We start from the raw sequence: 20845 nt of genomic DNA, 5'->3' as shown, positions 1-20845 counted from the left end.
TGCCAATACCAGCAAAGTTGATCGACAGTGCTTGGCAGGCTGCAGGCACTGAGCTATATATACAAAGAAACCTGTCCTCAGGTCCCAGCGAGTAATTGGCTGACCCCAAACTTGAACCCCAGGCTATCTGCTTGTGCTCATTTGCCATGCAATGTTAGCTCACCAGCTACTTAACATCAGTGTTCTCAGAGTTGGGTAAGACTCCTTGTACTAACCACGTTTGAGCCTTTCTGCTTGTGCATCTGAGCACCTTCTGCTTTAATATTTTAAGTGATTAGTTTTCAGTGTGAGCAATTATTGGAGCAAGGATGCCAATGACATCCAGTTCCCCAGGCTGCTTTTCGCTGTTGCTGCCAACCAGGCCACAGAATCAATTCTCCCAGTGACCTAGCACTTTGCTCATAAGCATCAGGAAAATCAGATATAGAATGTACATTCCTCACTAGGGTGAAATTCCATCACATGACTGCAGCGTGAGGAAGGCCGCAGGAAGGTCGGCAGCCCTTAGTTCTGTAGTGCACCGCATCCTATGCTGTAGTCCGTTGCTTATTGTAGGCCATCCTGCCCTCTGAACCCCAAGCCCAGGCATCATCAAGAGCCATGGTGACCGCCTGCTTTGCAGCCCTCATATCCCCTGTCAGTCCATGTGGATCAGTGCCTGCCACTGGGCTTGGTCCTTTCCAGTCTGCCAGCTGTCCTTGGCAAACAAGAGCCATGTGTCAGGCCCTAGGAGCCTGGAGCTCCAGGGACCCGCGGGGGTGGGCTGCCCAGCAGTGGCCGTTGAGGGACTTTGCCCAGAAAGCAAGCTTCTGCAGTCTCAGCTTCCGGAACAAATTGAGTTTTGTTCTAGCTTCCCAGCCCAGGGGAAACCAAGCTCAGTCCAGTTCTCTCTGAGGTCAAAGGGACTTTAAGGTCAAATCCTTCTGAGAAAATGCACCCTCGTGGACTTTGCCACAAACCGTGTTACATTCATTCCTGTGCTCTCCAGGCTGCCTCAGGTGCAGGCCTCACACTGCTGCCCGGTTGCTAGGGAGGGCGCAGCTAACCCAGTCCCTGGTGGTCTGCAGGGCTGGGGCCCCGCCCCCTGCCAGGTGAACTTGGTCAGTTGTCACACTTTGCACCCTTCCTTAGTCGCCCCCAGTGACATGTTTGATGGTCTGTTTTCCTTTCAGGCAGATGAGCTTGGGAGTTAGGAGCGACCTGACCTAGCAGAGCAGCCCAGTGCTGTTCTGAACATCCCCTGCTGACAGGGTAGGATCCATGTGGAAAAACGGGCCTGGCTCCAGCCCTGTGGCCTCTGACGGTGTATGGAGAGTGAGCCAGCTGATGGGAGCTCTGCTTCTGAGTCTTAAATAAATGAATAAAATTTGAAAATGAACGTATAAGGTTACTGTCTGCATGCCTGACTCCTGAGGGGCGAACCAGTCCATGGCCTATAGTATTGTGCAGGAGGGTTGTAGCTATGCAGGGGCCAGGCATGAGGCTATGGAGAGAATGCTTGTCTGGAACTTTCTCTTCTTTTCAAATTAACGAATGTATTGAAAGAGCTCTAGACAGGCTAGGGGAGACAGCCTTCCGTTTACCAGTTCACATCTCAAGTGGCTGCAGCAGCCGGAGCTGAGCCAATCCAAAGGGAAGAACCAGAAGCTTGTTCTGATGCCCCCTCGTGGGTGCAGGTGCTCAAGCCCTTGGGCCATCCTCTACTGCTCCTACCAGGCACATTATCAGGGAGCTGGATCAGAAGTTTAGCAGCTGGGACCCAAGAAATGATCCCAGGCAGTGACTTAACCCACTGTGTGTGCCATAGCGCTGGGACCCAACACCATCCCCTCCCCAGAACTTTCTGAATGTAAGCTCCTGGTAGCTCCCTCTGGTCTTGATCACAGGGAGCCGAGTGCAGCAGAGTTGGCAGCCCAGGCATCCGCTCCAGCTCTGCAGGACCCTGGTTGCACATAGAGTGGTTGCAGCAGGACAGGGCACAGTAGAACGCAGATGGAGCTGGGGCAGGGGCCGGGGGAGGGACCCCACCTCCCACATGCAGCTTCCCAACACCAAGGCCCCAGGGGGAAGTGGCTGTGGGCTGCGGCAAAGCTAGTTCTGCATGCTTCTTCCTCTCTTCTTCCTTCTCCAGTGTCTCCTCTTCCCCAGCAGTGTTGATACAATTCCCTGGGCGAAAGAGCCCTTTCTTTCTTTGCTGGAAAATCTTGGCAAAATATCACTGTGTTCCAGTGTCCCCAGAGCTCAACATACTGGGCCTTAGAAAGCACCCAGCCGGGAGACAATGAGAGCACAGTCTGCCGGGGACCTTCTGCGTGGCTGGGCCAGGAGGACAGGACAATCGTGTTGATGTTGTTCGCCAGGCTTGGGCTCCTTTGTGCTCGTTTTTCACTGTTCAGTCTAAATTCTTAAAGGACCTTGTTTGTATTTCCGTTCAGAGAAACTGTTTGTGACTCAAAGCTAGCAAACCATATTTGTCCTTTTCCATTCAGAAAGGGTCACACATGGAATGGTTGTCTCCAAAACTTGTGCCCATGCCCCCAAATCTGAGTGTGATTCTGGAAAAGGGGTCTTTGCGGATGTCATAAATGGACAGATGAGCATGGGGAAAGGCTGGTGGGCACTCAGCTCAGGGATGGGCACCCCCAGAAGAGACACGCAGCGAGAGAGACCAGGGCCGTGGCAGGGGTTGGGGTGATGCACCCAAGAAATGCTTGTAGCTGTCCAGAGCTGGGAGAGGCAAGACAGCATGTCACCTAGGGCCTCCAGACGCAGCCAGACCCTGCTGACTCCCCAACTTTGGACATCTGGTCCCCAGAACTGGAAAAGAAAAAATGATGTATCTGTGAAGTTACCCAGTTTGTGGTCATTGCTTGTGGATGCCACCAGAAACCAAAACGGAAGTTTAGACAGAAATGGGCTCAGCCCACTCATACTGGTGTGGAAAATTCCATTTAGAATATGGCAGGCAGGCAGGCAGTTAGCCTGGCAGTTAGCCTGGCAGCGGAGATGCCTGTTCTCAGACAGGAATACCTGGGCATGGTTCCCCCTCCAGCATCTCACTCTAGCTTCCTAGCTAAACAGACCATGGGGCACAACAGGGATGGCTGCCACCTCCAGCTCCCACCTGTGGCCTGGCCCAGCCCTGGCTGTGGCAGACATTTGAGAAGTAAACCAGGAAATGACAGCACTTGCTCGCTCATTCTCTCTTTTTTCCAAACATGCACATAGTTATGTACATATGTAAGTACTCATGAAATGGGCCTAGTGCAATAGCCTAGTGGCTAAATCCTCACCTTGCATGCACTGGGATCCCATATGGGCAACATCTCATGTCCCAGCTGCTTCACTTACCATCCAGCTCCCTGCTTGTGGCCTGGGAAAGCAGTTGAGGACAGCCCAAAGCCTTGGGACCCTGCACTTGTGTGGGAGACCTGGAAGAGACTCCTAGCAACTGGCATTGGATTGGCTCAGCTCTGGCCATTGTAAACATTTGGGAGTGAACCAGCGGACGGACGATCTTTCTCTGTCTCTCTTTCTCTCTATAAATCTCACTTTCCAATAAAAATCTTTTAATAATAATAAGATCATGAAATGAGAGTAGCATTCCCTGGGTCCTTGGGACACACGTGACCTGAGATTATGAGGAGATCACAGGAATATCTCAACCTAAAGCTGGAACAAGCTGGGAAATCCTGCCGTGGAGCAGAAGTTTTTTTTCTGGGGCAAAGGTGCCCAGGCCCCAAGGAAGATTCCTCCATTTGTATTTAAAAAAAAAAAAAAAGACTTATTCTTTATTAGTTTGAAAGGCAGATAAAGAGCGAGGCCTATCTACTGGGTCACTGCCCAGATGGTGCAATGGCGACACCTGCAACAGGCCACAGCCAGGTGCCAGGAGCCAGGTGCCAGGAGCCAGGTGCCAGGAGCCAGGCGCCAGGCGCCAGGAGCTGCTTCTGGGGTCCCAAGTGGGGACAGGGACCTAAGCAGCTGAGCTGTCGTGCTCTGCTTTCTCAGGTGCATTAGCAGGGAGCTGGGTCACAAGTGGGGACATCCAGGCTTGAACCAGTGCCCATACACAATGCCGGTGCTGCAAGCAGAAGTTTAACTCACCATGCCACAGCTCTGGCCCCAATCAATGCAGTGTTTTATGGGATGAGATGCTAGGTTGGAAGAGGCTTCCTACAGCCCTTGGGTGTCCTGAGATGATGGTTGACTTGCTGAGTTTGCCTTCCCCTGTCCCCATTCATGGCACGCTTCACCTTCCCAGTGTTCCCCACCAGCCCGCACAGCCTGTTTCTCAAATTCTCCAGGATGCAGTGTTCTAGGCACTTGTCACCAGCTGACAGAGCTGATACAAGGAAACACCTGACATTTCTGGTATTCTTAATAAGGTTTTATTTATTTGAGAAGGAGAGAAAGAGAGAAACATTCCTATTCACTGATTTGCTCCCCCAATGCCCACAACAGCTGAGCCTCAGCCAAAGCTGAGAGCTGGGCCTTCAGTTGGGGTTTCCCGCGTGGCGACCGGCAGCTGCTTGAGCCAGGCCCTGCTGCCTCCCAGCATGCATCTCAGCAGGAAGGCAGAATCAGAAGCAAAATAGCCAGGACCTGAGCTGGGGTACAGAGGCCTGGGGTATGCGCATCCCTCGTGACACATGAATACCTGCAGAAACACAGAGAGGATCATGTGGGGCAGCTCCCGCCTTGTCGGAGCCGGCCTCTGCTGAGGGAGACAGACACACACGACAGATTACCTGGGGTGGGCAGTGCTGCCAGGGGCCTGGGGCATCGGCAGGAGAGATCCCTGCTTGGAGGGTCTGATACATTCTGAGAAGGTGGCACTTAGGCTGCGTGATGCCACGAGCTATGCAGGCTAGATGGGAGGAGCTCGCGTCCCAGTGGAGGAGTCAGCAACGCAGAGGCACGGAGGGCTTTCGTGGAGCAGCAAACAGTTGTGTCAGAGGGCTGGCAGGGGCTTCGAGAGGGCAGCAGCTGGTTGGGGAGGGCGGCTGGTACCAGACCATCAAGGGCTTCCCACATCTTTGATGACTCAAAGGGAAGAAGTCCAAATTGGTTATCATCTTCCCACCCCATGTCCCTCCCATGGCATCTCCAGCTCCTAAAAGGGCCTCAGGCGCCTGGCATGATGCTCCCTCACCCTCTTCGTGCCTCGTCCTGTGCTCAGCCAGGTCATCATTATCTCCTGTGTGAAAGTGTGCGAAGTGCCTCCTGGCCCCCGTGATTTCGTACCCCAACTCCAGGCTCCCTGCTGGGCCCTTCCCCCTATTGCTCCCCCTCTACCAGAGCTACAACATCTGGTCGGAACAGTGCAGCTCACAGGAACTGTCAAGGGACAGTTCAGGCTTAACCCCAGCTCAGGCTTTCTCTGCTGGCCCCGGCAGCTCCTTTGCTTAGTCCGGGTGTCGGGACTTTGGCTGGCTGTCTCAATACCCACCCCCCCCAATACTGTGCTGCATCTGCATTTTTCAATGGAGTACTCAAGTAGGGTTTTGTAGCCTTCTAATATATTGTATCTCCTTTTCTCATTCTCAGGCTCTTCCTGCTGTAGAATTCCCTGAAACCATAATGTTTAGCCTCTTTGGGCTTGACCTGGCCTTGGCCAGTAGTCCGAGGAAAATCACTCCTTCTGTGCCTGAGTACATGGATTCCATTTAACCATGGAGGAATCTCCCAGAAATCCTCAAACAAACAAACAAGCAAACAAATAAATAAAAGTTGCTTTGAAGTAGCCACGCAGTGGTACTCCCAGCACCTGCCCTGTGCTGTCTACTCCCTCCTGGGTTTGACCTTTCTTGTCTACATCGATTGTGAAGTGTGGTGGTTTTCTTTTTGGTTGCTTTGTGTTCCGAGTTTTCTGAGTCATCAGCCATTGCACCCCTCCCAGTAAGGACTCCACCCCATCGCCTCACCACTTCCCAGGAGTCTGGGGACAGCCCAGCCTGGTTTCTGTCCCAACTTCTGACTGGGTCCTGACCCAGTCCTGGAACTCCCCTACTTTCCTTGGGTGCACTACCAGCCTCTTCTTGCTATAGATTTCTCTTTCTCCTTCCAGTTTAGTGATAGGGGAAAGTGTGCCGTCTCTTTGTTGTAGAGAGAACATCACATAATGAACAGTCAAGGAGCTGTCAACCCTTGGCCAACAGTATTTCGCCTACACCCTTAGCTACTCCTCACCACTCCCAGAATATTTTGAAGTAAATCCCAGATCTGGTATGACCGGAAAATGTTTCATTATGTATCCTAAAAAGATAAGAGCTCTTAAAAAAACAAAGCACATAGACAGGCAGGGGGAGTGTTTGTTGTGGAGGCTGGCATACGGCTGTAGTGCTGCATCCATGTCTGCAGCCTGGCTCTTCTACCCTGGGCACCATGCTGCTCATGCACACCCTGGGAAGCGGCGAGGGCTCACGCACTTGGGTTCCGCCATTCACACAGGAGGTCTGGACTGAGTTTCTGGCCCCCAGCTGCAGCCTCCCCGAGCCCCCGCTGACGCAAACGAGTGCAGCGTCACTGGCTCCATGACGTGGAGCTCTCTGGCTCCATTGCTCTTTCTCTCCCTTCTTTTTTCAAATTAAAGATTTTTAAAAAATTATTTCATTGGAAAAGCAGATATACAGAGAGAAGGAGAGACAGAAAGCTCTTCTACCTGCTGGTTATTTCCCCAAGTGGTCGCAAAGGCTGCAGCTGAGCCAATCCAAAGCCAGGAGCCAGGAACTTCTTTCTGGGTCTCTCACGCAGGTACAGGATTCCCGAGGCTTTGGGCCGTCCTCGACTGCTTTCCCAGGCCACAAGCAGCCAGAAAGGAAGCCAGAAGGGAAGCAGGGCTGCTGGGATTAGAACCAGCGCCCATATGGGATCACAGCACATGCAAGGCAAGGACCCAGCCACTAGACCATTGTGCTGGATCCTCAAATAAATAATTTTAAGTAAAAGAAAAATGTGTAAAAAGTATAATCCACTAATTTTGGGGTGATTTGTTGCATGATTCTAAAACAGGGTATGTGGGTTTTTTATTTTAACTGATACTGGCCTCTGTGATTATCACCAAGAAATCATTCTCATTATTTTAGAAGCATTTACTAGGCCCAGAGCAATGGCTCAGTTGGTTAATCTTTCCCCTTCAAGTGCTGGGATCCTATATAGGCACCATTTCATGTCCTGGCTACTCCACCTCCCGTACAGCTCCTTGCTTGTGGCCTGGGAAAGCAGCAGAGAATGGCCCAAAGTCTTGGGATCCTGCACCCACATGAGAGACCCAGGAGAAGCTCCTGGCTCCTGGCTTTGGATGGGCTCACTCTAGCCGTTGCAGCCACTTGGGGAGTGAGCCAACAAAAGGAAGAGCTTTCTGTCTCTCTTTTTTTTGTAAAACTGCCTTTCCAATGAAAATAAATCTTTTTTTAAAAAGTAATTTGCCATTTTTCTCTTTGATTTCTCAGCATTTCCCCCCTTTGTTTCTAGGTCCCACTTTTTTTTTTTTTTATTACAGTTGAAGTGCATTTAAGTTTGCAATGACATGTCTGTATTTACCATAGTGCATCTAGGTTGAGCTTTACCTCCCTGTAAAGAATACTGCTTCTAGGTAAATGTTTGGCAAAGTGGTTGGGGCAGTATGTGGATGCCCCACCTCAGTCCCAGCTCCTGGGTTTGAGTCCCTGCTCTGCTTTCTTTGGCAGTTCCCTGTAAATGCACACCTGGGAGGCAGCCAGGGCAGGTCTGTGTGCAGTTTCTGGCTCCCAGCTTCAGCCTGGCCTCATCCCAGCTGCTGCAGGCACTTGGGGAGTGAACCAGTAGCCAGCAACTCTGCCTTTCAAATAAAATAAGCTGAAATATAACTGCCATACCATCAACACACCTGGAACTGTTGGTCATCATGTCTCAGTATCTTCAAATGACTGGTACGAGTTAATACTCTAATATGTTTGAATTGCATCTAATTACAGCTATTTTATTGATTTTCTTTAAAACTGTGCTTGTTTATTTATTTGAAGGATAGAGTTACAGAGATGGTGGGAGACACAGAAGTATCTTCCATCTGCTGAATCACTCCCCATAGGGCCATAACAGCCAGGCTGGGCCAGGCTGAAACCAGTAACTCCTGCCTGGTCTGCCACGTGGGTGCAAGGGTCCAAGAACCTGGCCTATCCCATGCTGCTTTCTCAAGCATACTAGTAGGATGTGGATTGCAACGAGAATGCCTGGAACATCACCCATGTGGGTAGCTCAACTTGCTATGCCGCAGTGCTGGCCCCTGACTACAGTTATTTGATACATCTCTCTCTGTTCTAAAAGATTTATTGATTTTTATTGGAAAGTCAGATATACAGACAAGATGAGAGACAGAGAGGAAGATCTTCCCTCCGATCATTCACTCCCCAAGTGGCCGCAACAGGCGGTGCAGGCCAGGAGCTGAGATCCTCTTCAGGTCTCCCACGCGGGTGCAGGGTCCTAAGCCATTGTGTGGTCCTTGACTGCTTTCCCAGGACACCAGCAGGGAGCTGGATGGGAAGTGGAGCTGCCGGGATTAGAACTGGCGCCCATATGGGATCCCGTTGCGTTCAAGACAAGGACTTTAACCACTAGGACACTGTACCAGGCCCTGATATATCTCTTGAGTCTGTTTTTTTTTTTTTTAAAGGATTTAGAATTTCTACACAATGGCATTTCTGCTGTTTCTTTTCTTTTCTTTTTTTTTTTTTTTAAGATTTATTTATTTTATTGGAAAGTCAGATATACAGACAAGATGAGAGACAGAGAGGAAGATCTTCCGTCTGATGATTCACTCCCCAAGTGACCGCAATGGCCCATCCGAAGCCAGGATCCAGGAACCTCTTCCGGGTCTCCCACATGGGTGCAGGGTCCCAAAGCTTTGGGCCATCCTCGACTGCTTTCCCAGGACACAAGCAGGGAGCTGGATGGGAAGTGGAGCTGCTGGGATTAGAACCGGCACCCATATGAGATCCCAGTGCGTTCAAGGCGAGGACTTTAGCCGCTAGGCCACGCTGCCGGGCCTCTTGAGTCTGTTTTGAGCTATGATTTCCCTGCTTCTTTTTCACACACACACACACACTCTGTTTTTTTTTTTTTAAATCTTGTAAAGTCTCCCAGAACCTGTATCTTGTGAGTGCCCTCCCATCATGCCATTTTTTAAAAAAGATTTATTTTTTTATTTGAAAGTGCTACACAGAGAAAAGGAGAGACAGAGCTTCCATTCCCCTAATTTATTCCCCAAATGGCTGCACTAGCTGGAGCTAGGCTGGTTCAAAGCTGGGGTCCCGGAGCTTCTTCTCCGTCTCCCACGTGAGTCAGGGCCCACGGTCTTGGACCATTGTTCGCTGCCTTCCCAGGCAGCTAGCTCCATCATGCCGTTTGATATAACCCTTTGACTCCCTGTCATTTCCGTGGATTAGTGGTTAAATCCCGAGTCTTGATCAGATACAGGGAGGGTGCCTCGTGGCAGGTGTTGTGGGCCTGTGTATGGGGCCATCCTGTCTGTCCTGTTTGCCGTGTGGGTATGTGGGTAACCATCATCTCAGTGTAATGAAGGGGTCACAGCATGCTGATGTTCTAATCCTGTCCGCTTCTCTGTTAGCTGGGAGTTCTGACAGGTTAGGGAGAGAGCCTTCCTCCTCGCTGTGCCATTTCCTGAGGTTCATATGGAAAAGGCAGGATTACATTTTTGAATCTTACCTTTTATTCAGCAGTTCTCAAATGAATGAGTGCCTAGCATCTTCCAAAGACAACCAAGAATTGCTTTTTTTTTTTTTTCATAAATTTGAGCAAATTGGATAGCACAATCCCTAGCAGTGCTCACACCATCTTTGCCTTCACTGCTGTGGAAATCTCACCGTCGGCCTGGCCTCTCACCTTGCCTCTTGCTTGAGGTCCATTCCAGTCCTGCTCTGCTTTCCCTACCCTGCGCCCAGGAGAACTCATTCTCATTCTCATTGGGCTGGCCATATTTGTAGGCCTTCCTAGTGGACACAGCTAGAAGTACTAGAAATATATGTGTGTATATATATTTTTAAGGATTTATTTATTTTTATTGGAAAGTCAGATTGAAAGAGAGGAGAAGCAGAAAGATCTTCCATCCATTGGCTTACTCCCCAAGTGACCATAATTGCTACAGCTAAGCTGATCCAAAGCCAGGAGCTTCTCCTGGGTCTTCTGTGTGGGTGCAATGTACCAGTACTAAGGCTTTGTGCCATCTTCGACTGCCTTCCCAGGCCACAAGCAAGGAGCTGGATGGGAAGTGGAGCAGCCAGGACACAGATTGGCACCCATATGGGATGTTGGTGCTTGGAGGTAGAGAATTATCCTGTTAAGCCATGGCACCAGCCCCTAGAAATACATCTTTTGAACATTATTTAAAGACCCAGTGCCGAGGCCAGCTTTGGCTGACTCGAGAGCTTGCAAAGGATGCGTGGATCAGGGAGACAATATGAAAAAGAGATAAGACATGGACCACTATGGCATGATGCTCATAATGGACAACTCAGAAAAGTTGCCTTCTTTATTTATACACAAATCATCACAAGCTTTTGCCCAACATCCAATTGTTTTATTTTTACTTCATTACAAAAGAACAATTACAAAATCAATCCTAAAAAACATTATTATTATTTTACTTTAGAGAAAATATTTTCAGTGAGCTATTACTCATTCAAACCTGCAGTGACCTGGCTGAAGCCAGGAACTCCACGGTTGGCAGTACATGTGGTTACATAGTGACAAGTGGTTTACTTATATCCAAAATCAATTTTTACTAAACACAAACTAACTAATATTGCTTAAAATATCAAGAGTACAAAGTTAAAAGATCATAAATGAAAGGAATTCATAAAATCATATAACATAGATTCTTTGCAAAATCTTATAATCAAATCATGCATTAATTACTGTCACCTTCACCTAGTGCTGATTCAATTGTTTTTTATTCTTTTGTTGATTTAATTTTTTTTTTTTGTCTTTCTTTTGTTAAAGGACAATGAAAGAGATCAAGGCAACTCAGCCAATATACAAACGGAGGGCCTTTACAAGAAACTTCCCTTTATCTTTTTTTTTTTTAAGATTTATTTATTTATTGGAAAGTCAGATATACAGAGAGGAGGAGAGACAGAGTGGAAGATCTTCTGTCCGATGATTCACTCCCGAAGTGAGCGCAACGGCCGATGCTCTGTTGATCCAAAGCCAGGATCCAGGAACTTCTTCCAGGTCCCCACATGGGTGCAGGGTCCCAAGGCTTTGGGCCATCCTCGACTGCTTTCCCAGGCCACAAGCAGGGAGCTGGATGGGAAGTGGAGCTGCTGGGATTAGAACCGGCGCCCATATGGGATCCCGGTGCGTTCAAGGCGAGGACTTTAACCGCTAGGCCACGCTGCCGGGCCCACTTCCCTTTATCTTTATAAACTGTTTTCTTTCCCTAAATATGAGTGCCAGTATAAGATAGAAGTTTTTATAAACTGCTTCCTTTCCCTAAATATAAGTGCCAATATAAGGTTGAGACTTTTAGCCATTTTGGAGGGGGTCGGTTCACATTTGTTTTGCTTTAGAAGATCTCCATATACTTTCTGCTTTCCGTGGTGAGAAACCAAAATGTGTCATATGAAGTGTTATAACAGTTTGAGGCGCATGGTAAACAAACTCTTTGTACTTCCATGATCGCCATCTGTTCCAAGGTATTATCAAGCCATTTCTTAAGGAAAACATTACTTATATTAAGGCAAATTTCAGGACAAAGGTGGGCACGTAACAGGATGTTTGGAGACATTATGGGCTCAATTTGTACTATTGTATACTTTTAGGTCTGTGTCATAGCCTTAAGTTGCTAAAGGTATTTTTATCATAACATGATTGATCAGTTTGAGGTGTCATACCACTTACAGAAATCACATCACATTAGCAGAAAAACAACAACACCCTCAGGAGAATTCTATGAAACATCAGAGAGGTGATTGAGTGTCCATACAATGAGGTGAGGCAGCAATGAGGTGACTAGAGACATTCTGCCGGGCCTTGCTAACTGAGGCGCGGTGCTCATCGCACACCCATGCCATCCGACCCAACTGCATGGCTCCCCACAACCCAGCATAATGGCCTTGTGGCTAAAGTCCTCACCTCACACATGCCAGGATCCCATATGAGCAACAGTTTGTATCCCAACAGCCCTGCTTCCCATCCAGCTCCCTGCCTGTGGCCTGGGAAAGCAGTCGAGGACGGCCCAGAGCCTTGGGACCCTGCACCATGTGGGAGACCTGGAAGAATCTTCTGGCTTTGGGTTGACTCAGCTCCAGCTGTAGTGGCTACTTGGGGAATGAACCAGCAGATGGAGTATCTTCTTCTTTGTCTCTCCTCCTCTCTGTATATCTGACTTTCCAATAAAAATAAATAAACCTTAAAAAATTATTTAAAATTATTTACTTATTTGAAAGATGGCTTGAGAGAAAAAGAGAGAAAGGGATACTTCTCGTACTGATGCCAACCGCTGGTTTACTTCCTAAATGGCCTCAATAGCCAGGACTTGTTCTGGCCGAAACCAGGAGTCCAGAATTCTACTCAAGTCTCCCAGGTGGGTGGCAGGGACCCAAGCACTTGCTCTATAATTTGCTGCTTTCTCAGGTGCAGTACTGGGGAGTTTGGTGGATAGCAGAGCATCTGAAACTTGAACCAGTGCTGTGATATGAGATGCTGCCATTGCAAGCAGCAACTCCACCCACTGTGCCACAGCACTGGTTCCAGAAGCATGTTTCTTCAACATCAGAAACATGATGAATCCTCCTTCAAGCTTCCAAATGACACGGAAAACTAAGGCCTTTCACTTGCTCTCATAGACCTTGTTCCTTCTTTTTCCCATTCCCCAAGTGAGGTACGGACAATGCCCGTTTTAAATACCTGAAGGCTTCTTTATTTTCCTTTTGGGAGCGGACACCTTGGCTTAGTCACCAGCCTAGTTGAAAATACTTTTCCCTGAAACCTTTGAAGACATAGCTTCCTTTTCTCTTAAGCAACCAATGTTACTAAAGGGAAGTCTAATGCCATTCCTCTTTTAAAACTATATATAATAATAAAGGAATTGGAGCTACATGTCAGCCCTATGTGAAGGGAGATGGCCTGCGCTTGGGGTTAGAACTGGGGTAGCTGCTGTGGGAATGGGCAGGTGGAGACGGGCGCCATGAGCAGGGATTCCGAGCAACCCCGTGGGGCCAGAAGGATGTGGCACTGTCAGCCAGCAGGGTATGCGACACCGTTCATCTCAGTAACTCTGGGCAGCTCAGTAGCCTGCCAAGAGAGCAGATGGGCACTTCTGTAACATGGCTGACCTGCTGTCCTCCCAGTGGTGGCCTAGAGGAATCCGTGTCACTCCCACAGGCCTTGGCTTCCTTCCCAGGCACTGTCTGCCTTGGGTGGGCTCATCCTTTGTGTCTGAAGCTGCTGCTGACCAGAGCAACTTAGTGTCTGTGCCTCCCACCCTCTCTGTGTCCCCTTCCTCTTCCTTCCTCATCCTCTTCTAGATCTTGGAAGGGACTGCCGTGCCAGTTCACTCACCCAAACACCCACAGTAGTCAGGGATGGGCTAGGCAGAGCAGAAGCCAGAAACTCCACCAGGTCTCCCACCTGAGTGACAAAAACACAAGTCCTGGAGCCATCATCTGCCACCTCTCAGGCTCGGTAGTAGGAAGTTCAATGAGAAACACCAAGTCGCTGCATCTTTTTTTTTAAGATTTATTTATTTTATTGGAAAGGCAGATGTACAGAGAGGAGGAGAGGCAGAGGGGAAGATCTTCGGTCTGATAATTCACTCTCCAAGTGACCGCAATGGCCGGTGTTGTGCCAATCCAAAGCCAGGAGCCAGGAACTTCTTTCTGGGTCTCCCACGTGGGTGCAGGGTCCCAAGGCTTTGGGCTGTCCTCTACTGCTTTCCCAGGCCACAGGCAGGGAGCTGGATGGGAAATGGAGCTTGCTGGGGTTAGAACTGGCACCATATGGGATCCTGGGCATGCAAGGTGAGGACCTTAACCACTACGCTATTGCACTGGGCCCAAGTCGCAGGGTCTTAAACCAGGTCCTCTCATAGGGAATATGGGCACTCCCAGCAACTGTTTAACCTACTGTGCCAGAGCACACACCCTTCTCACCACAAGCTTCAAATGCAATCAGCAGGTTGCAGGATCCAGGCATCTCAACTGGGTTCATGAGGGGTGAGTGCTTGGCCTAGTGACAAAGGTGCACGTGTCCTGCTTGGGTGGGCCTGCAGTCAGATCCTGGCTCTCGCTCAGGACTCCAGCTTCCTGCTAGTGCAGACCCTGAGAAACAGCAGCAAGGGCTCAAGCAGTTGGCTTCCTACCAGCCACACAGGAGACCCGGTGGAGTCCCCTCCCCGTAGCCCCGGCCAGACACCCTAGGCATTCGGGGACTGAAGCAGCTGAGAGAGCTCTGCCTCTCACATACCCCCACTTGCCCTGACCTTCTGCCTCTTTCTCTTGTTGCCTCGTGCTCACAAGCACCCTGCTGCAGCCGGGAGGGACTCTTGGTGAAGCAGTAGTATGACCCAGACAGGTGAGCTACAGGCCTGGGCCTCCTCTTGCCCAGCTTTTCTGGACTCCCTTCCACACTGGCAGCAGGGCCTTGGCTTTCTCTGTTCTCCACCCCAGTTGGCTGCTCTCTCTGTGTGTTTTCTTTTTTGCTGACTTACGATTGTTTCCACTGCTAGATCAGGAGAGGGTGACCCCCTCTCAGCTTCCTGGAATCCTTGCTCCCGGCACCCCTGGAAAATCCTTTGGGCCCAGAACAATCTTAGGGTCTCAGTGCTTGCACCCACACTCTGGGTCCTTGGAGCTCCTTTGCAGACCCGACTGTCTGAATTGATTCGTTCCAGAGACGTGGTTTTCAGACTTATTTTTAGCTACAGAAGCAAGCAGCTGGCATGGGGCTGTTGGAGGTGGGGCTGGGATGGGCAGAGTTCCCCTCCCCCCAGTGCTGGACCCTCTCTCTTGGTCCCCACAGACCTCCAGAGCCAGTGTGACAACCGCTGCTCCATATTGCCTGGCATGTCGACCTTTCCTTGACTCCTGGTGGCTTTCTGGAGACCCTTGTGCAGCGAGCAAGATTCCTTCTCCATTCCTGTCGTGCGCACTGAAGGTGAATCCTAACCAAAGTGTACTTTTATGGTTTTATTTATTTGAAAAAAAAAAAAGAGTCTTACACACAAACACACACACACCCCTTCCATTTGCTGACTCACTCCCCAAATGCCCATAACATCTAGAACTGGGCCAGGCTGAAGCCAGGAGCCAGAGCTCCATTCAGATCCTGCAAATAGGAAGCAGGACCCCAGGCACTTGGGCCATCCTCCATGGTCTTCCAGAATACATGTTAGCAGAAAGCTGAATCTGAAGTGCAGCAGCCAGGACTTGAACAGGCATCCTAACATGAGATGCAGATGCCCCAAATGTCAGGTTAACCCACTGCACGACAGCCACCACCCCAAAAGCAAGACAACATACTCATCCCTACCTAGCCTTGTTGCCATGTAGGGCTTCCTCTCAACTGCTGTGGCTGTTGGGATGGAGGTCACAGGTAAGTGGGCTGGTCAGCTGCCCACACATCCCCTGACCTCCCTGTGGACGTAGCATATTAAATGTTCAAGATCGCTAGACTGCTTGGTTACTGAGCCACTGGTATTCTCCCCGGTAGAGTTCCTTTTAGCCACACCTACTCTGAAAGCAAAATGTTTGCACCTTGGTTGGAGGGGTGGACAGGCCATGGGCAGGTGCTTTGGACAAACTGCGTGCTGCTGGGGCTCCATCCCTGCCCTGTGACCTGGCAGAGTAGAGCTGCCACCTTAGTGGGCAGCTCAAGGCCATGGGGTGTTATAGGGATGCCCGCAGTCTCAGGGCCTGGGGCTGTCTTTGTGGCCCATGGGACACTCTGGAAGTCACTAGTTCTGGGCCTTTCGCTTGCATGCATGGGTCCCACCAGGTCCTGTGTATGGGCAAGGGAGTCCTTCTGTGTCTTCACAATGGTTTTCTTAGAGAAGCCTTCCAGGTTCTCTGAGGCATGGGCTCTGCCAGCTTTGGAAGCATCCCTGTGGGGCCTTGGACTCAGGCCTCTCAGGAGCCCCATGGACCATGTGCCAGCCCAACACTCTGCAGCCCCTGTGGGCCACCGGCTCCTGTCTCTACCTCAGTGCCAACCTTCCTGGCAGCAACAGGCAGCTTCTCTCCAGCCAGCTTTTCCATCATGACAGGTCTCTTGCCACAGCCTGGTACTACTGCCATTTGCCCATGATGCCCACGGGTTCACGCTTTGCAAAGCAGGAGGGCTTGCCTGCCTGGCCAGGACCTTTCCAGACTTATAAACTAGGCACCTGGGTCACAACCTGCTCTGCGGTCTGCCCTTGCTTTGTGCCAGTTCAGCATCTGTGGGTCTGACTCAGGCCTGACAGCCAGAGGTAGCAAGTGCCCCTTGGAAAATGTTCTGGGACATGCTTACTGCTGGCAGCCCACATAGCCCACTGCCAGTTTGGCCTACAGAGAAAGGTGGGGAGCGCTTGGAAGTGTCATGATAATAATAGTAACAACTTCTGTAAATTTGCACGCAGATAAAATGTCACCTCTTGCAGACGGGGGATCCAGGGCTCAAATTTCTGCCCAGAATAAGGAGGAGCAAAACTTCATCACACTTTGGGGGAGGTGGCAGTCGGTGTGGTTCCAATGAAGCGCCACAGACATTGTTTTTTTTTTTTTTTAAGATTTATTTATTTTTATTGCAAAGTCAGATGTACAGAGAGGAGGAGGAGAGAGAAAAGAAGATCTTCCATCCAATGATTCACTCCCCAAGCAGCCGCAATGGCTGGAGCTGTGCTGATCTGAAGCTAGGAGCCCGGAGCTTCTTCTAGGTCTCCCGCATGGGTGCAGGGTCCCAAGGCTTTGAGCTGTCCTTGACTGCCTTCCCAGGCCACAAGCAGGGAGCCAGAAGGGAAGCAGGGCTGCTGGGATTAGAACTGGCACCCATATGGGATCCGGCACTTTCTTAGCCTCTACGCTACTGCGCTAGACCTGACATTGTTCTTTTTATCTTTTTTTTTCCTTCCCTTTCTTCTTTCTCTCTCCCTCCCTCCCCTCAATGTTCCTTCCAGATAAGGGATAGAACGGAAAAAGAGAGGTTTATCTTCCATCCATTCCATTCCCCCACATGCTTACAACAGCCAGAGCTGGGCCAGACTAAAGCCATGAGCCTGGAACTTATCCAGGTCTTTCACATGTGTGACAGGGACCCAAGTACCTGAGCCGTTACTGTTGCCTTCCGGGGGTGTGTTGGGGGGGTGTGTTGGCAGGAAGCTGGGTCAGGAGCAGAGTCAGGATTCAACCAAGCACAGGAATATAGGACATTGGTGCCACGAGCAGCAAAAGAACTGATGCTGCAAACACCCACACAAGACACACTTCCAGAAACACTTCTTGGAAAAAAAGCTGAAGCATGAAGTAGAGTCCAGCAAGAAACGAATTGAAGTAACTCGCAAAGGCCTTTGTGCAAAGACATCAATGGTAGCTGAATTCATTTTAATATGAAAGGAACACTAAGTAACTATGAAATTATGTTTATAGAAGACAGCGATTGTTACACACAGGGACAATGTAACAATACGTGACACATGTCAGGGAATGGAAAAAGGCATGCCTGCTGGTTTTTCAAAGCACTGAACACAATACACACTTTATAATTGAGAAGGTCGTTAAAGAAAATGACTCTAGCCTTTTAAAGTTTTCACAATGTTTGCTTAACCTCAGAGGTATCTTTGAGGAAGTAAAATCTCCTGTGGTCAAGGAACATTCTTTGAAGTTCAGCTCTCCCTTCAGTTTCACGTCAGCTTCTTTTTTGTTCTTTTATAGCCTAGTAAAATTACGTTTAATACTTCGTAGGCAAATGGGATCTGTATTATAGTCCAAATTCTTGTAACATATCTCCATTATCTTCCTCCTGAAAATATGCCTGGAAAAGCCTTGGGGTGTGCTGGGTAAGTGACAGTGGTTAGACCTGGGGGCGGAGGGAGGGGATTCGGCTGGTGCAAGCCTTTCTGTGTTAAAGCACACATATGTCATTTTCCTAAAACCACGCAGTTGTTCAATTAAAGGGGCAAACAGGCCAGGAAATTATCCCTGGTTAATTTGTTTCTTATTTATATAGTTACTTACTTTTACTTTATTGACTTGAGAGAGAGCACTTCCATTTGCTGGTTCACTCCCCAAATACCCAAACAGCTAGGGCTGGACCAGGCCAAAGCCGGGAACCAGGAATCCAACCCCAGTCTCCTACACAGCTGGCAGGGCCCCCGCCACAGAAGCTCTCACCTGCTGCTTCCCAGGGTCTGCACGCACAGGAAGCCAGGTTCAGGACTGTAGCCAGGACTCAAGTGCAAGCATGTGGTAGGGGCTGTGGTGTCCCTAGGAGCCTGCCCCTGGGTTATCCAAGTGCTGGGAGACAGACACTTGTTTTCTTATCTTTTTTTTTTTTTTTTTTTGATGTCCCAAGAAATAAGCAAAAATGTTAAGTATTAGAAACATTTATTTTTTCATGGACCAGAATCAACAACCTAGAAGAGTACTTGGCAGGGATTGCTGTTGTCTGCTAACATCTGTCGTCCTCAGGGACCATGTTGGGAATTTTTAGCTTCACCTGACAGACAGAAGGAAGACCCCATTTCCCAGGCCTGGCAAACAGGATGTCAGCAGAAGAGCCACATGGCAGCCACCAGCATTGGTTGAGAGTGTAGAGTGTTTATTCATTTTGTCTGTGTTTGTCTTTCTTTTCTGGCATACAGCAGTCAGTATATCGCACCTGGGTGGCCAGAGCCATCAGTTCAAGCAGCAAGATGGAAGCTGTGTGTAGAGTTGTGTGAATCCTGGACCACTTGCCTCAGGGATGTTAGCAGGACATTGCTGAGTGGGTGTTTGGCTCCGTGCGAAGGTGCTCTTTAAGCTGCCCACCTCCCTGCTAGAGGACCTTGCTGGGTCCTGTTGCCAACCAGTGTTGGCTCCTGATGGCAGCTTCTTGCCAGTATACACCCTGAGAGGTAGCAGGCTGTCAGAGGCAGGTCAAGTACTTGGGTTCCTGCTGCCATGTGCGAGATCCAAACTGAACCCCAGGCTGCTGGCTTCAGCCTGGCGCAGCCCTGATTGCTGCCGGCATCCCGGGAGGGAATCAGTAGACAAGTGTACTTGCTTCTCTCTGCCTTTCTGGCTAGAAGGGAATGAAACAGGGAAGGAGGAAGAAATTTCTATGTTGCTGAAGCAGAGGAATTGAATCTCAAAAGATGGCACTTAATCCAAATCCCTACACACACACACGAAAATTTAGTCTGCGGATGCCATTTGTTTTGTACACCAGTGGGGGAAGGTGGAATAACCAGCCCAAAATGCACATAAGGTGACAGTGTTGCCAAAGTACTATAAGCAATATGAACGAATATGTGTGTGAACTTGAGCTAAGAGAGAATCTTCTGTTTTTACAAGTAAAGGTGAAAACTACAAAGATAATAAACTTAATCTTTAAAAGATTTATTTTTACTGGAAATGCAGATTTGCATACAGAAGGAGAAACAGAAATATCTTCTGTCTTCTGGTTCACTCCCTAAATGGCCACAATAGCCAGAGCCAAACCAGTCCAAAGCCAGGAGTCAGGCTGGTTCTCCCGTGCAGGTGCAGGTGCAGGGTCCCAAGGCTTTGGGCCATCTACCATTGCTCTTCTAGGCCATACGCAGGGAGTCAGATGGGGAATGGAGCAGCTGGGATAAAAACTGGTGCTCATTTGGGATGACAGCGCTTGCAACTGGAGGATTAGCTAGTTGATTTATTTGGGGGCCATTGTGCTGGCCCCCAAAACTTAAAATTTTAAACTTCTGTGTGACAAAAATAATAAAGCGTAAAGGCAAGCAAGATGCCTTGAGGGCAGCATTTCCTGGACCAAAGCTTGCAGGTGGTGCTGGGTGTGTGTGTGTGTAGTGTGTTTCGGTGCAGATGGCTAGGTTGGGGCCGGACTACAAAGAGAGCAAGGGTGCTTGTTAGCCAGCCCACAGCTCCAAGGGCTTGTTCAGAAGCCTTTTTCCTGTATGGAACTCAGCATTCCCACAGTTACTCGACTATGGAACAGCCAGGACTCAAACTTGCACCGTGGGATGTGTGCACAACAGGTGGACACTTAGTGTGCTGAGCCATGGCATCAGCCGCTGTTCCATTGCTGATCCAGCTTCCTGCTAATGTGCCTGGGAAGGCAGCAGAGGATGGCTCAAGTACATGGGCCCCAAGCACCCAACTGGGGGACCTGGATGCAATTCCTGGCTCCTGGCTTCATCCTGGCTCAGCAGTGGCTGCTGCAGCTTCTTGGAGAGTGAACCAGTGGGTGGCTGATCTCTCTCTCTCTTCTTCCCTCCCTCTCCCCTCTATTCTGTTTCTCCCTCTCTGAATCACTTTGCCTTTGAAATAAATCAATGAATCATATTCAGAAACATAGTTTAGGTGGATCCCAGGGAGCTGGGAGAAACTTCTTGATGGTTGCAGAAAAACAAAAAGGAAACAGCAGATCTGGTGGAGAATGATCCAGTCCATACAGACTGCCCACACACAGTGTCCTGGCTTCTGACATTAGGCCCTGGGGTCCAGAGAGGGACCCTTTATTAAGCACTGTCTGAACTACATCTTAAAGCCTGTACTTACTTTATCTCATTTCAACTTGTGACATAGGTACTATAACTACTTTTTTTTTTTTTTAAGAAGGAGAAGGAGGTGTAGCTCAGTTTAACCTGCCCAACTAGGATTAGAAAGCTAGCAAGGGG

This window comes from Ochotona curzoniae, unplaced genomic scaffold (genome assembly GCF_017591425.1).
Source record: "Ochotona curzoniae isolate NIBS_2020 unplaced genomic scaffold, NIBS_Ocur_1.0 contig_1, whole genome shotgun sequence".
Taxonomy (NCBI): Eukaryota; Metazoa; Chordata; class Mammalia; order Lagomorpha; family Ochotonidae; genus Ochotona; species Ochotona curzoniae.
Note: the sequence above shows the minus strand (reverse complement) of the source record.